Consider the following 17529-nt stretch of genomic DNA (forward strand, 5'->3'; position numbering starts at 1 on the left):
TCTCTCTCTCTCTCTCTCTCTCTCCCTTCCTTCCTCCCTCCCTTTTTCCTTTTTTCTTTTTCTTTCCTTCTTTGTTTCTTTTCTTTCTTTTCTTTTCTTTCTTTCTCTTTCTTTTTATTTTTTCTTTCTTTCCCTTCCTTCCTTCCTTCCTTCCTTCCTTCCTTCCTTCCCATATCACTCAGTTTTCTTTTTCCTCCTCATGCAGTGAGGACCAGGGCTTCCAAAATAAGTGTTGGGAACAGGGATGACTCCCAAACAAGACAGTCTAATGATATTTTTAAACTTTTATGTCAGAATTCCTAAGGGCCTGAGGGGGTGGGCTCTGCCTTACCCATCTGGCAAAAGTGGGACTAACAGTGACTACAACAGTAATGCCTGCTGGTCAAGAGAGCCCACCAGTTCTGTACCCATGTGACCTTACCCTAACATGAATGGAAGGGGACTGAAGGTATTTACTAGACTAGCAATCTAGACCAGCACAGTGGCTGAACCTAATGTCCCTTCCAAAAGTGGAAAAGTTGGAGCATAAATGAAGAAAAGTAGGAATAGTAGTTGAGGGCAAAGGAACGAATGAGTGGATTATGTAATGAGAGAAATACGATTTTGATATATTTGATACCATATTATATTGATAACTCAAACGAGATTCGGAGCAAGAGATAATACTGTCTCTTAATTCTAACATACCAGATGTCCAAAAAGGGGAAGCCATGTACTACTGAGACCACTTCTGTTTTGGAGGTTCAAATAGAAGAAGTTAGTGGAAAAATGGAATTATCCATGGCACATATTGAAATCAAAAGAACTAATACTACAGCTTTACAAAGCACATTCATCTTCTGAAGTGCGATATGGCTGCAGCAAATGGCACTTCTATTATGATAAATTAGTGTTAATTTAAATTTATTTTATTTGTATATCATTTAAAATTTTGTTTTTGGCTATTTAGTATTATGTGAAGTATAAAATACATATTTATTCGGTTATTTAGAGGGCCATACCTGTTATAGGTTGAATTGTGTATCCCCACCAAATTCCATAAGTTGAAGTCCTAACCCTCAGTATCTCAGAATGTGACCTTATTTGGAGGTAGGATTGTTGCAGATGCATTTGGTTAAAATAAGGTCATAATTAGTAGGGTGGGTTTCTAATCCAAGATAACTGGTGTTTTTATAAAAGAAGGGAAATTTGGACACAGAAAGAATTCCACATGAACCTAAACATGGCCATCTACGAGCCAAGGAGAGACTTAGAAAGAACTAATCCTGTCTATACCATAATTTCAGACTTCTAGCCTCCAGAAGTGTAAGGCAATACATTTCTCTTTTAATGCACCCAGTTTGTGGTCCATTGTTTTATGGCCGTGCTAGCAGACTAATACACCATCTGATGGAATTATGAAAGTATTTAGTCTCCTCTGTACTTTGTTCAACATTTTTGAAACTTTCTAACATGATTAATTGCTTAGTAGAAAGAATTTTTCATATGTGTTTATTTTAAAACTCTTTTCCAAATTGTCCCATGAATTTACCTACAATGTAAAGTATATTTACATTTAAATATATATTTAACATATAACTTATATTAAATAAATATCTTTATATATATTATAAAACAAATATATATTTTATATAATATATATATTTAAAATATATTTACTTATATTTATTCAATTAGACTAGAGCTTGGAAAGATCCAATTTTAAATAATTTCCATGATGTCATTTCCTTTTCTGGCTACTTTTCTCATTTTGCACATTCACACAGGTTTTTTTCAATGTTTATTTATTTATTTTGAGAGAGAGAGAGAGAGAGAGAGAGAGAGAGGCAGGGGCAGAGAGAGAGGGAGAGGGCAGGCTTCACGCTTAGTGCAGATCCTGTCTTGGGGCTTGATCTCTCATGACCAATCTCTCGTGACCATGAGATCATGATCTGGGCTGAAATCAGGAGTTGTGTGCTGAGTGAGCCTCAGCTTCTCCCACAGAGTTTTAGAAAATCAAAAACCTTAGGACCACTTGGCCATGACAGAGCAAACTGTCAAGATATAGTATGCATGAATATGATGTGTAACTAGATTGTAGTGACACTTGCATCAAAATATTGCAAAATAAAACCCATTATACTCTTTATAATCATAATTGGCATAGGACTTATGTAATGTGACCTTCTCTTTTTTGGTCTCTTCTTTTTTTCATCCTTCCTCCCTATGTAGGCATTGTTATTTCTTTTTTTTTCTTCTTCTAGATTTCTCTTATATACATACACACTTCTTGTCCTAATCCATACACAAATTTTTCTTGGAAGATGGTATTTTTAGTAAATTTCTTGCCTATCATTTGTGCTTTTAGAACTAAAGAAAAATGGAAGGAAGTCAAGAAATCGATAATGCCACCAGAAAGAAAAAAATTAGCTTCCAAATTCAATCATTTCCTATAAATCCCCTTTGCTTATTTCTATGACTAATGAATGCCGTATGGAAATTATTCACTCTCCAACAGCAACCTCATACAAACCCATTTGCAGAAAGGCCTTGAATGAGAATTTAATTCAGCATTCGTTCATTTTAAATGCAAATAGTGGAATCTGAGTAGGACAGGAGTGTCAGTGTGAAAGGGTGAGTTTTCAGGCATTGCAGAAAGCTGTCATGGTGACTAGGAGGCATAGCAACTTACTTATTTATAAAAATAAATCTGAAAAGAGAATGAGTCAGGCACAGGTTTGTGATTTTACTCCTGTCAATGTTAGATGGAGAATATATCCTGAAAAATCTTAGTTATCAAGATCCTGAAAAAAAAGCTTTAGAGAAAGAATAATATCAGAAAATGATATCTTTACAAAGGTGGATATATGAAATCTGTTCATCATTCCTATAACTGACAATTTTGGGAATATTTTCTAAATTAGAGGCAAGTTTAATTTTTTTGTTTGTGAAATTAGAGAAATATATAACTTAATGAGTTCTCATTTTTATTAAATTGTGTGTTTTGTGTTTCATAATGATAATTTTACACTCCTATTTCCCCACAGGGGAATTTTTCTCCAGCACTTCTCTTGATTATTATAAACCAAGTTAAGTAGCAAAAACTTAGTAGGGAATATGTTGAAGTTCATAAAAAGAAAACTAATTGGAAATCAATCTTAAATAATGGGCAACATTCTAAAGGTAGGATATGCCCTCTTCCTCGGCTTGAGTGCATTAAGATAAAGTGTCACCGAGATTAGTTTGAGAAGCAAGGGGTTGAAACCCTGCTCTGGGTGAAGAAGTCCCTACAGCTACAGTTGTGAGTTCTGGATGGGCCAGACCCCTAGGCCCTGGCACTGAGCAATTAAGCTTAATTGGCTAGCAGGCCTTCCTTGGGGGATTGCGGAAGCACCTAATTAGCAGCAAGCAGTTGATTTTCCACCACGGTGCTCTTTCACTTCCTCCCATATTTAGACTTTGAACTGGATGAAAGTTTAGTGGTGAATTTTTCCCCCTAATGGAATGAATTTTGATGTGAAATGATCAGGTAGAAAGGTGATCTCATTCCAACATACCATTATGGGTCCCACTGGGAATTTCCTCTGGAGATTAGCTAGAGAGGTTCAAGGAAGAGTTTAGGGAAAATGTTAGTTTTGTTCCTGACCCGTGAACCCACTACATGGGTGTAGACCAAGGAACTAGGCAACAGAGAGGCTAGTTGCTATTTTCAAAGAACCGGTCACAGAGCTTTAATCAAACTTTGATATAATTTTTTAATTCAGTGGCATGCAGAGCAAGAAAGGTTTATGCAATGGAGGTGTTTATAATCATGCCTACCACATTTGTAACCACTTTCAGGGTTTGGATCAGCTTCTCTATACAGGGAGCACACAGACACTTCCAGCTTCAGTTCGTTGTATTTTCTGGTTCTAAATTAGACATTATAAGAGTATTTAAAAAGTGTTTACTGTGTATGAAGCACTGTCCCACTGCTTTGTGAAAAGAAAGCTTCTTGACCTGAAGTTGCTGATAACTTGCATGTGGAAAGGAGGCGGAATAAATAGACTATTTTGATAAACATTCCTGAATTTACAAGATTATACATAAACATTTAACATTTCGAAGCAGAAATTTTGCTCATTTCCAAGGCATTTCGACACTACAGACATTTATCTTTCTAAAACAAAGTTTTGATTTTGTTACTTCGTTAAACTTCTTCCATAGCTTAGTTCTCACTCCAACGTACGGAATATAAGACACCTTTTGGAAAGCTTTATCTGAGCTTTTGTCCCTGTCAGACTTTGATATATTCTTTCATGAACACTGTCCTTTCCCTTGAACAAAAACTATTATTGGATTTACTTTGCTTTCTCTTTGCTGCTAAATTGTATTTTCCAAAGAGGGAGGTATCTAATCTATTCATTTTTGTATCTCTAGAAACTGGTGCATTACATACCTCATGGTAAGTGTTCAACAAAGATTTCTGTAATGAGAGAATCAACGCCTCTAACTTGTGGCACATCATCAGGCAACAAAGCCAAGCCAAGAGGAAAAGTTCTATTCCTCTTTTGTGTGGACACCTACAATCTTAGCTTTTTAGGTGTTGACTGGGGAGAGGAGTGGTAGAATTTCTAGGGACGCTGTATATATCGACTTTCACAATTGGCTACAGAAATGAGGAGACCAATGAATTCTAATAGATACAGGACCAGAATGAAGCTGGGTGGGCATTGAAGTTTTCTAAAGTTGTAGTTCTCTCTCTCTCTCTTTCTCTGTCTGTCTGTCTGTCTCTATCTCTCTCTAACGCCCCCCCCCCCCCGCCTCTCTTTTTCTCCAATGACATTACATATGTTATCACCCTCTCTGGTAAGATTTGAGGATTGGTTTAAACCTAACTTATTCCTTAGATTTCTTCTGAGGCTCTGTTCCAAACTGGCAAACAGACACACATTCATACACATACACTCTTTTTCTTCCTTAAAGTCTCTGCTTCATCTCGTCTGACTCATATACAGGACCTTCTATCATTGTGTTCTTGTTGTAATTGTCCTATAACTTGATCAGTGAAAGTAACATATTATTTAACCCATTGAGAGAAGTCTTTGCTTCTCATTCATTTTTCTATCAGCCACGGTTATGAAGCAACTCAACAGTTAATTATTTGCTGTATTAATTAAAGGATTACATAGATGACTGGATAAAAGGGTAGATGGACAGACGGATAGATTGGATGGGTGAGGCCACGAGGGATTGGGACAGTAACTGCTTTTTCCATTATCTGGTCAACTTGGATTATTCTTACTTCCAACAACAGATTAGGTAGGTGAAAGTAAAAACTCTGCAGGAAGAAATTAAGAACAAAATAATAGGCAAAATTAAATGAATTAAAAAAAAGTATTGTTGGGGCGCCTGGGTGGCCCAGTCGGTTAAGCCTCCGACTTCAGCCAGGTCACGATCTCGCGGTCCGTGAGTTCGAGCCCCGCGTCAGGCTCTGGGCTGATGGCTCAGAGCCTGGAGCCTGTTTCCGATTCTGTGTCTCCCTCTCTCTCTGCCCCTCCCCCGTTCATGCTCTGTCTCTCTCTGTCCCAAAAATAAATAAACGTTGAAAAAAAAATTAAAAAAAAAAAAAAGTATTGTTGAGCAATATGGTGCACAGTCTTAGACATCTATACTGTGTAACACAGGATATCAAGTTACTTAAGACATTTCCCTATTTTGTAGAGATTTTTTGACGGAATTGGCATAAATAGATCATAAATTTTAAAAATTAGATCACCAACCCTCAAAAAAAGAAAACTCGATGATTGTCACTCATTGTTTTAATGCCGTTTTTCCTTAAATTGTTTTACTGTAGTTGATTTAATGCATGCCTAAGTTATATCTTTGTATTTGATAAAAAGTGAATTGGTAAGGAGCTGTCCTGTGCCACTCATGGTGGGAACTGTGTTTAATTATTTTTAAAACGTGTGTAACACCAGAATTTAGTATGACTCCCAATTCACACAAATTGATTTCAACAGAAATGGAAATGGATTGGTGTCTACTGCACAGGGCTTTCAGGACTAAAGTGACACAGTAAATGAAGCTGACTTCCGAGCGGGCAACATTGCTCAGCTGCAATATTGCATAACCACAATATGGAGCCACAAGGTGTGACACAACTAAATCTATATATGGTAAATTTAGGATTTGAAATGATGACTTCTTTTTAGAAGACAGCAAACAGCAGATCTGGGAGCAGTGAAGTTTCAGTTGAGTCATCTCACTTGTGACACTTATTTTAAATGCAATCTGTTAACTCAAAGTATTACCATCTTTAAAAAATATAGGCCTCTTTTTCTAGGCATATCTCTTATCCATTTGTAGGCAGCTTGTTGAAGAGCTTCCAAGGAGAGAAAAATCTCATCTCATACAAAGTAATGTACTTTGATGTATTTTTTCTCTAGCAAAAGATGACTGTTACCTTTTCTCTGTTGATTATTATCTCCTGCCCTCAGGGAATGGCTTCCTGAAAGTTCAAATGCATCTCTATCCTCACAGTCAATAGAATGAAAATGTCTGAGCATTTCCCCCATATTCCTTATAACAAGACTCATTATTTTCTGGTCTTTGGGTGGTTGTTGGGAGACAGTTCTCCATGATCTTCTCACATTTCTGCCCAAGTTAAAAGCAGAGGCACTGACCAAGACTTTTGCTCTGGTATAGTTTTTCAAAGATGTTTGTGCAGCAAACAGCCTTGGAAAATAGTGTCTCTTCAGAACAAAGGATAGGCATAGTTACCGCCTTCTATAAAAGATTCAGATTCCCTATACTCAGGATTTCTCTATTGTAACAAACCACTGAGCAGGCAGGTGTCACATGTCCCTTTGCACATTGCCCTGTGGGAGGTGGGACACAAAAATGCTGATAATCCGGCTTACTGCTATGGCTATGAATAATAACATTTATGGTCTCAGATTCATGAGTCTTGTGTCTTCTGCTAGCATCTATGAAATTTTAGTAGGCTGACTTAATTAAAAGTAATATAACATCTCATATCTTTTTAAAAATTTTTATGTATTTATTTTGAGAGAGAGAGAGAACAGGTGAGCATGAGCCAGGGAGGGGCAGAGAGAGAGAGGGAGAAAGAGAATTCCAAGCAGGCTCCTCGCTGTCAGCACAGAGCCCAATGTGGGGCTCGATCCCATGAACTTGAGCAGAAATCAAGAGTAGACGCTTTAACTGATTGAGCCACCCAGGTGCCCCTATTCTCGCTTACTTGGGAAGATAGGAGATAGTATCTCATATTCTCTCCCTTTCTCAAAATAAACAAATAAGCTTCAAAAAAATAACAGGGACACCTGTTGGTGGCTCAGTCAGTTAAGCATCTGGCTCAGATCATGATCTTGTGGCTTGTGGGTTTGAGCCCCACGTCCAGCTCTGTGCTGACAGCTCAGAGCCCGGAGCCTCCTTCAGATTCTGTGTCTGTCTCTCTCTGCTCCTCTCCTGCTCAAGCTCTGTTTCTGTCTCTGTCTGTCTCTCTCTCTCAAAAATAGACATTAAAAATCTTAATAAAAAATAACAAAGTGAGAAGAGTAAGGTATTATTTTAAGATTTATGATATAGAATTAATTATAGATTCGGTTTTGACAAATACTTGTAGCATATACTGACTAACCCTTTACTGATAGCTGAGTTGTTGTATGGTAAGTTTAGAATAATACTAAGAAGACATGTTTCATTATGATATGGTATGTGCATTTATTCAGTGTTACGGTGAGGGTAAAATTACATTTGCATAATGTATTGTGTTGCTCTTGACAGCCAGTGCACTGCATGTTTTGTGGAAAAGTTACAACTTTTCTAAGCTTAACATTTTATTCTTGGGAGAAAAGTAATCTTAAAAGTTTCACATTAAATTTTTTCAGCCATTCACAATGAAGTGGATGGAGCCAGAGAGTATTATGCTAAGTGACATAAGTCAGTCAGAGAAAGACAAATACCCTATGATTTCACTCATATGTGGAATTTAAGAAACAAATCAGATGAACATAGGAGAAAGAAAAAAAAAAGAGAGAGAGAGGGAAACAAACCATAAAAGAGACCTTTTTTTTTTTTTTTTTTTAAGTTTTGTTTATTCATTTTGAGAGAGAAAGCACAAGTGCGGGAAGGGCAGAGAGAGCTGGGGAGACAGAGAATTCCAAGCAGGCTCCGCCTTGCCAGCACGAGCCAGATGCAGGGCTTGAACCCATGAGTTGAGAGATCATTACCTGAGCTGAAGTCGGATACTTAAACTGAGCCATCCAGGTGCCTCAGCCATGAAAGACTAATGTGGGAAGTGACAGGAGATGATATTTGTGAAGAACAAGACAGATCTGAACTAGCTGCCATGGAACACTGAAGAATTAGCAAGGCTGGAAAATTGCCAGCTTTCTGAGAAATACGGTCGCTGATCAACAGATATATAATGTAATTGACATTTCAAAGTAACCACATTAAAAAATAAGAACTGTTGAAATTTAGAAGAAAAACTTTTTTCATAATGTTCCTCAATTATTTTCTGATATTTCGTGTCCCCAGGAAATCGTATTTTTCTCAAGGCAAGTTTCTGAAATATTCAGGCTTAATACAAATGTTTACAACTTGTTCATATTTACATATGGTTGTATTTTATTTATTTATTTTTTTTAAATTTTTTTTCAACGTTTATTTATTTTTGGGACAGAGAGAGACAGAGCATGAACGGGGGAGGGGCAGAGAGAGAGGGAGACACAGAATCGGAAACAGGCTCCAGGCTCTGAGCCATCAGCCCAGAGCCTGACGCGGGGCTCGAACTCACGGACCGCGAGATCGTGACCTGGCTGAAGTCGGATGCTTAACCGACTGCGCCACCCAGGCGCCCCATATGGTTGTATTTTAAAACCTGTAAATGTCTAATTGCCACGAAATACTATTTTAAATTCATGGAACATTACAATTGTTTATAATTTTGGTAGCATTCTAAAAAATTGTAAGCAGCCTAATTTAAACAAGTTTTATTTATTTTTATAAATATTTATTTTGAAGGGGGGGAGAAAGAGAAAGAGAGAGAGAGAGAGAGAGAGAGAGAGAGAGAGAGAGAATAAGCATGAAGCATGAATGGGGCAGGGGCAGAGAGAGAGGGGGAGAGACAATCCCAAGCTGGCTCCAGGCTCTGAGCTGTCAGCACAGGGCCTGGCCCATGACTCATTCCCATGAACCTTGAGATCATGACCTGAGCTGAAATCAAGAATCAGATGCTAAACCGATTGAACCATCTGGGCACCCTGAAACAGCAGGTTTAAATAAATCAAATAGAGTTTCAAATAATACATATATTTCACAAAATAGAAATTTTCATTAAGCACTTAAATATTTTTTATTTCATAATGCAGATTTAATAAAAGTAATTCAGCATAATAATATGTTGTTATATTTAGGATTTAAAATTATCAGAAAAGTGCAAATTCAGTGAGGTAAGAGTGTTCTTTTTCATTATGTAAATTTAACAGATTTTTAAAATAGTTGGTGTCTGACAATTATAATGTTAATAGTGGTAAATATGCTTGAGGTTAGGGAGTTATGTATATTTCATAGTTGTTCCCGCTTTTTAAACATTCCCTTTCATAAATTAACTTGGGTGCTTTATCAGGAAATGGCGACTATCATTGTGCAGAAATGAAAGCTTAGTCTTGATAATCAATATGCTGTATTGTGCACTGTACTTCCTTCTCTCTTGATTTCTCTTTGGTTCTTGTTTCTTCCCTACTTCTTTTTCCATATTTACTTTTCCTTTCCTCTTTTCCTTACATTTTTTTTTTTTTTAAGCTTAGTGGGTTGATTCATGGGAACCGTAGACAAGTATTGATGAATGGAGTTGGGAAGAGAGAATCCATGGTGTTTTTCCCTCCTCTTTGTCCTGGGTGTTATCCCCAACAGGGACTGTGTCTTCTCCACACCTCTAAACTTAGCCTTCCTTCTGTGTTTCCAACTTCTCCCAGTCAACTCTCACCATGGTCTTCTGGCCACAACAGACACTTCTGGCTTTTGAGGTCCGTTAACACCCCCCTCCTCTTGGTGTACTGTTAGCCCTAAAATTGACAGTGGCTTTCTGCTGGTGTTAATCTCTGCATTTCATCACCAGCCCCTCCCCCCCCGTTTTTTTAGCTATTCAGCTCACCCATAACTTCTGTTTTTTTATTATTTTTAAAACAGAGAGAGAGAGAGAGAGAGAACAAACCGAGGGCAGAGAGAGAAGGAGAGAGAGAATCCCGAAGCAAGACTTGAGCCCACCTGAAGTGGGCTTGATCTCACCCAACATGGGGCTCGAACTCATGAACTGCGAGACCATGACCTGAGCCAAAGTTGGATGCTTAACTGAGCCGCTCAGGTGCCCTCACCCATAACTTCTATAATTAATTACATGTATTAAATGTCCTCTCTTTAACATACCCAGAATGGTTTTTATTTTCCCTACTGGACCCTGACAACTCTCTTGAAGTGATAAACACCTTTATTGCCCTTACTAGTCAGAGTTCCCTCATTTTCTTTCACTCCTTCCTTCTAGGTTCTTCTCTCTCTTTTACTTCTCAACTCTCACTGACTTTTTTGCAGGTAGAACGGGCTATGATTACAATTACCCAACATAGCAATATGGAAAACAGTGTTGACTGGATTTCTTGTGACATATCTTATGTATCACAATATAAAAGGAATAAGTAAAATAAAATCTTTTAAAAAAATTCACAAAAATTGTGTAACAACTGCTTGTGTGTGTGTCTGTATGCATATATGTGATTAAAAGAGATGAGAGAACAAGGCATTGAAGTCAAACTCAAGTCCCAGTTATGCATCTTCTTTAGAATTTTGAGCCAATTTACTCTCTGCTTCTGCTTCCTTATTTGTATGGTTAAAAAATTACCCAAAATCTGGGGAAAAGGCAAGTGAAGACCACAGTTTTTTCAGTGTCATGCTAGAGCCTTGTGCAACAGGTTCCTCCAAGGATTATTTTATTGCCTAGGGCAGTGGTTTGACAAATTATGGCCCACAGGTGACATCTGGCACAGGGCCTGTGTTTGTTCAGCCCTTGAGCTAAGTATGGATTTTACATTTCTAATGAGTTATTAAAAAATGAAACAAATATTAGTATGTGACAGAGACCATGTGGCCCATAAATACTAAAATATTTACTACCTGGTGCTTTACAGAAAATATTTGCCAACTCCTGCTCTATGGGAATGAACCATTGTTTGATTTACTATTTACAACTGATCAGGATTCAGACTCCATGAAGGTAGATGATAACTTTTGGACTGATAAGTTGCAAGTGACCTTTGCCCATTGGAGGAACAATAGATTTGTGTCTGGTAGAAAAGATATCCTAAGATCATGGCTGTATTACTCTCTAGGCTATTAGCTGGTTTCATATACAGCTTTGTAATTATGTTTTAGTATCTTCAATTGGCTATAAGTAGTTCAATCTCACTCATCTGCTTTGAAACAAGCTTACTATCTTGCTGGTTCTTTTATATTAAGTAAAATAGTTTTGTCAGTGTGTATTTATTTTTATATTGCATTTGAATCATATTTTTAACTCACAGAAATTTAAGCTCTCACAATAAATGGGCCAATTTTCTCTTCCCTATTCGTTTTTTCATTTTTTTTTCTTCAAAATATAATTTATTGTCAAGTTAGCTAACATACAGTGTATACAGTGTTCTCTTGGTTTTGGGAGTAGATTCCCATGATTCATCGCTTACATACAACACCCAGTGCTTATCCCAACAAGTGCCCTCCTCAGTGCCCATCACCCATTTTCCTCTCTCCCCACCACCATCAACCTTCAGTTTGTTCTCTGTATTTATTTTTTTTTAATTTTTTTTCAATTATTTTTGGGACAGAGAGAGACAGAGCATGAACGGGGGAGGGGCAGAGAGAGAGGGAGACGCAGAATCGGAAACAGGCTCCAGGCTCTGAGCCATCAGCCCAGAGCCTGATGCGGGGCTCGAACTCACGGACCGCGAGATCGTGACCTGGTTGAAGTCGGACGCTTAACCGACTGCGCCACCCAGGCGCCCCTGTTCTCTGTATTTAAAAGTCTCTTATGGTTTGCCTCCCTCTCTGTTTGAAACTATTTTTTTTTTCCCTATTTTCTTCCCCTGTGGTCTTCTGTAAAGTGTCTCAAATTCGACATATAAGTGAAAACATATATCTGTATTTCTCTGACTTATTTCACTTAGCATAATACTCTCCAGTTCCATCCACATGTTGCAAATGACAAGATTTCATTTCTCATTGCCAAGTAGTAGTACTCCATTGTATATATAAACCACATCTTCTTTATCCATTCATCAGTTGATGGGCATTTCGGCTCTTTCCATAATTTGGCTATTGTTGAAAGTGCTGCTATAAACATTGGGGTACATGTGCCCCTATGAATCAGCACTCCTGTATCCTTTGAATAAATTCCTAGTGGTGCTATTACTGGGTTGTAGGGTAGATCTATTTTTAATTTTTTAAGGAAACTCCACAGCTTTCTAGAGCAGCTATACCAGTTTTCATTCCCCCCAATAGTGCAAGAGGGTTCCTGTTTCTCCACATCTGTTGTTTCCTGAGTTGTTAATTTTAGCCACTCTAATTGGTATGAGGTGGTATCTCAGTGTGGTTTTGATTTGTATTTCCCTTATGATGAGCAATGTTGAGCATCTTTTCATGTGTCTGTTGGCCATCTGTATGTCTTTGGAAAAGTGTCTATTCATGTCTTCTGCCCGTTTCTTCACTGGATTATTTGTTTTTCAGGTGTTGAGTTTGGTCAGTGCTTTATAGATTTTGGCTACTAACCCTTTGTCTGATATATCATTTGCAAATATCTTCTCCCATTCCGTCGGTTGCCTTTTAGTTTTGTTGATTGTTTCCTTTGCAGTGCAGAAACTTTTTATCTTGATGAGGTCCCAATAGCCCATTTTTGCTTTTATTTCCCTTGCTTCCGGAGACGTGTCGAGTAAGACATGGCTGAGTCTGAGGTCAAAGAGGTTGTTGCCTGTTTTCTCCTCTAGGGTTTTGATGGCTTCCTGTCTCACATTTAGGTCTTTCATCCATTTTGAGTGTATTTTTGTATATGGTATAAGAAAGTGGTTCAGTTTCATTCTTCTGCATGTTGCTGTCCAGCTCTCCCAACACCATTTGCTACAGAGACTGTCTTTTTTTCCATTGGATACTCTTTCCTGCCTTGTCAACGATTAATTAGTCATACACTTGTGGGTCCAATTCTGGGTTCTCTGTTCTATTCCATTGGCCTATGTGTCTGTTTTTGTGCCAATACCATACTATCTTGAAGATTGAAGCTTTGTGGTAGAAGCTAAAGTCCAGGATTGTGATGCCTCAAGCTCTGGTTTTCTTAATACACCATCAACAACTTAGGCAGACAACTTAGTTGGACAACTAAGTATGGATTTTCCTACATTACTAATCTTATGAGTCAGTCTAGATATTCTCTTAACAGAACTCCAATGAAGGGCCTCATAGAGTTGTTCCACTCTCCATTTTTTAAATATACTCTTTGCTTTCTGCAATATTGAATTCTTATAGCCAGTGCTAATTTCCTCATACCAGTAGAATTGAATGTTTATTGAAAGGGAAGTTTCCCCCGCATTTCTTTATGTAAACTTTACTTACTATTGTTAATACATGATTCAATTAAATAATACACAAATAAAATTAGTGCAGGAAGAGAGAGTTTATTCAATGCAGACCAATGCTTTGAAAAGACTCAACAAAGGTGAATTGCTAAATTTTGTTATTCAGTTAAGTGTGAGTAAAACAGCAGCAAAAGTTTGGTGTGCTAGACTATAATCAGGCCTCTGGAAGGGCGTAGTTTTGAAAGTATCTATGCTATATGTAAAGTCCCTCTATATTATCTTTATGCCTTGTGGCACAGTCACAACTAGCAAGTTTGTTACCTTTTATATGATATGGTAATAGCGGTGGAGTTACATTTCCTTCTTAGGTGTGGATTGGGGCTGATTGGGTTTAAAAACCCAGTCTCTGAGAATCTCTCTTCTCGTATAACCCAGAGTGCACTTGGTGAGGCATTTGGAAAGCACGGGGGACCAGGTATACCTTTTGTTCTAAATAGTTGAACTCTTCCCCTTACCCAAGTTATGAAAATGTGGGCAACTTCCATAAATAGTCTGACTGCTGACTCCACAACTGGACTGGGCTCCCACATTTGGAAAATAAAAATCTGGAAGAATTTCTGCATTCAGATTATGTCCTTAGGTTCTCATTCACTTTAAAGAAACTGGAACTATAAATTGAAGAATTTTGATTGTCGGTATGAAATCAAAAGATAAAGGTGAAAAAGCTGTAAGCAAAATAATTTGCTTCTCTGACTTATTGTCAGATATTTTAGGTCATCCTTATTTACGTATATATTTGCTTATTTTTATGATTCTTCACTCTAACCGGTCTTAATCGTGTGGAACAAGATGATTTGTGATCAAGTAAGAAGGATGATATTTAAAGCCTGTAAAGATAGAGTAGATATTCTCATGATTTTGAGAGTAAAAAAGTCTCAGCTTTCCTGTCAGTTATAGCTTCTGCCTTAGTGGGAAATTTACATTATTATCAACTCTCATGGAACATTTAACAGGATCTCAACAGGCCATCGTATACAAATATGGCAAACCTAAAACCACTGCAGCACCCTCCAGGTGTCAGAGCTTTGTTCACCAAATTCATGCATTTTTTTAAATATGAACACGAGACCAGTTGTAATACATGTTTCATACTCTAATAAGGGCACAGAATGGGTTTATCTGGGAAGCCTCGAGCCAGGTTAGAGGGATAAAGGGTAGTGGCAGTGGTCCAAGCAGTCATGCTGGAAAGAGTTCCAAAACACCAGAGGAATTGGAGCCAGTTATTCAGTTGGTGATGTTTTGGGCGGAAGGAGCAATGGGTATAAATGCTTGGCAATGATGTGGCCAACTATAATATTTTAATATTATTGGAATGTAGAATGGTATAGAGATGAGGAACACTGAATAGATGAGAGGTGTGGCTCAACAAAAAAGCAGAAACTGGGGCGCCTGGGTGGCTCGGTCGGTTAATCATCCAGCTTTGGCTCAGGTCATGATCTCACGGTTCATGGGTTCGAGCCCCACGTTGGGCTCTGCACTACAAGTTCAAAGCCTGCTTAGGATTCTCCCTCGCTCTCTCTCTGCTCCACCCCCACTCGTGCTTTCTCTTTGTCTTAAGTCCTTAAGAGGATGACTTAATATAATTTTTAGCTCAGAAAGCTTTCTCTCTCTGGCAAAATGTAAAAATGAATTGCATCGTGGTAAGACTGGCACAGAGGGTGCCAATTCGGTGACTGTTAGAAGGATGGAAGAAATGAAGAGGATCTCCACTATGGTTGTGGCAGTGTTTATGGAAATAAGTGGAATCAATATCAGGTAGCGATTATTGAGATTTGAGACTGAGGGAGAATTAGACATTCTCTTTCATTTAGACTTAGGCAACTCAGGGATAGGTGACTGATAACTGAAGGAGGACTAGAGGATATCAGAGGTGCTATATGGAGGTAAGATTGCCAAATCGTTTTTGAGTGTGTACAACTTGAGATGTTTGTGTAACAGCTAGGTGGGCACGTCCATCTGGATTAGGTAAACTTTAGGCCACCTCACTAGCATGACTCTGGGAGGTACCTTAACACCTGGTGCTCACATGGCTGTATGTTTTTGTAAAATTTGCAGAAATAAGGTATTTTAACCACAATTTTCTAAGACTGATATCCCTTTCCACTCTGACTTCCCTCCTCCACACTCTCCCTCTCGACAATAGTTGGGTGAGTTTTGGGGATCCAACAGAGACGTGATGATGATACAGAATTTTAGTATTGAAGATAAAGGTTGAGGATGACGTACTTAGGATGTCCCTGCACAGCTGAGCAGTTGCTAGCCATCCTGATTCAGGAAAGGCTTTTAAGAACATGTCTACTCCCCATGTGCTGACTCACCTGACATAACAACGCGAAGAGACAAGGCCAAGTGTCCCAAGGTACTTGTAGAGAAAAATATGGGTCATGGAGGAGAAACAAAGTCTGAATATGTGGAATTGCAAGTTGCTCTGTGGGAAATTCTCCTAATCATTCAGATGTGTACAACTTCCGGTGGATAATTTTGCTTTTACTAGTGCTTGGTCAGACACAAGTTCTCTTCTTTTACGGTTGTGTTTAATAATGAAATACAGAATTACAAATGTCTCATTTTTTTGAAGGGAATTGTAACAGGTAAATTTTGTCTGAATTCCTTTTTCAGACACAAATTTATAGCAATACTACGTACAGCAAGTTTATCTGTGTAAGAAGTCTCATGTTTTTTGTGTTCCGTATATCAGTAATAAAAATTATATCTGATGAACCATGTTAGATGAAAGCCTGATTTATTTTTCCATTCTGTCTATAATATTACAAAATAGTAGAAATGGAGTAAATTATAGAGTTGTGCCAGACGATTAATGACACTGCGTTAACTTTTTTGGATTCTATAATGCTGTGGTATTTTTCAGCTTCTCAAAGAGTATGATTTTTTTTGTTTAAGTATGTGTTCACTTTTTTAAACATAATTTTGTATTTAGATTTCTGTATTCCTTTTCTTTAAGTTTCAGATTCCACAGGACCTGAATCACTCCAGGAGTCAAAATATACATGGTGGTGGAGACTGGGGGTGTGGATGCCCTCAGGAGAGTGTACTGAGGGACAGGAGAATGAGAACAAGAACAGAAATCTAATTTTGGGAAACTAAGGAGCAGGCGGAGGAAGAGGAGCCCATGAAGCTGATGGAAAAGGAGCAGCTGGGGAATGAAGACCGTAGTGAAAAGGGGTATCACAGAGACCACATGAGTCAAGTTTTATGAAGGAAGTGGCTAACAGTGTTCAATGCTGCAGCATGGCCATAATGGGAGTACTGACAATCGGTCACTAGGTTTAATCTCAAACAGCCCTGGCAGTTGCAGTGAAAAGCGAGGGCCAAAGAGAAAAGCCCCACTTGCACTAAGTTAAATAATGGATTTCGGATGGGTGAAGATAAAGTGCAGACAAAATTTTCCTGATGTGTGGTTGTGAGGAGGATACCACAGGGTAGAAATGGAGCAGGACTAAGTGTGGAGACAGCCTTTTCATTCAGAAGTGGAGGACGTGAGCATTTGTAACTTTCTATGAAAGCTGACAGGAAGGGGCTTTACTTACCTCAGGAGGAGCATGAACTCCAGGCCAGACATAGGCAGCCCTACAATTTTACTTGTTACATTGAATACCTTTAACATAAACCTAAGTCATGATCTTGCTTCAGTCTTTCTGATTTTTAACAAGATATTTCTGTTCGTTTTAGCATTATTCTTCCTTTCTTCCGAGGCCCAAAGAACCACTACAAGGTGTCCTTTGGCACTTTTCTTTCCCTGTCAGACTGTGCCCTTTGCATGTTTTTATTTTATTTTATTTTATTTTATTTTATTTTATTTTATTATGTTTATTTTTGACAGAGAGGGAGAGACACAGAGCGTGAGTGAGGGAGG

At 38.2% G+C, this 17529-nt stretch overlaps 1 long non-coding RNA gene across 1 annotated transcript in view; it reads left to right on the top strand.

Moving 5' to 3' along the window:
* Window positions 1-16854, top strand: part of LOC121016178 (uncharacterized) — a 366104-nt gene extending 349250 nt beyond the window's left edge. Inside the window, exon 2 of the long non-coding RNA XR_005784145.1 lies at window positions 16618-16854. This is a non-coding gene — a long non-coding RNA (uncharacterized LOC121016178). The remainder of the gene's footprint in view (window positions 1-16617) is intronic.
* The last annotated feature ends 675 nt before the right edge of the window (window positions 16855-17529 follow it).

Source organism: Herpailurus yagouaroundi, unplaced genomic scaffold (assembly GCF_014898765.1).
Source record: "Herpailurus yagouaroundi ecotype Mexico unplaced genomic scaffold, PumYag 209, whole genome shotgun sequence".
Taxonomy (NCBI): domain Eukaryota; kingdom Metazoa; phylum Chordata; class Mammalia; order Carnivora; family Felidae; genus Herpailurus; species Herpailurus yagouaroundi.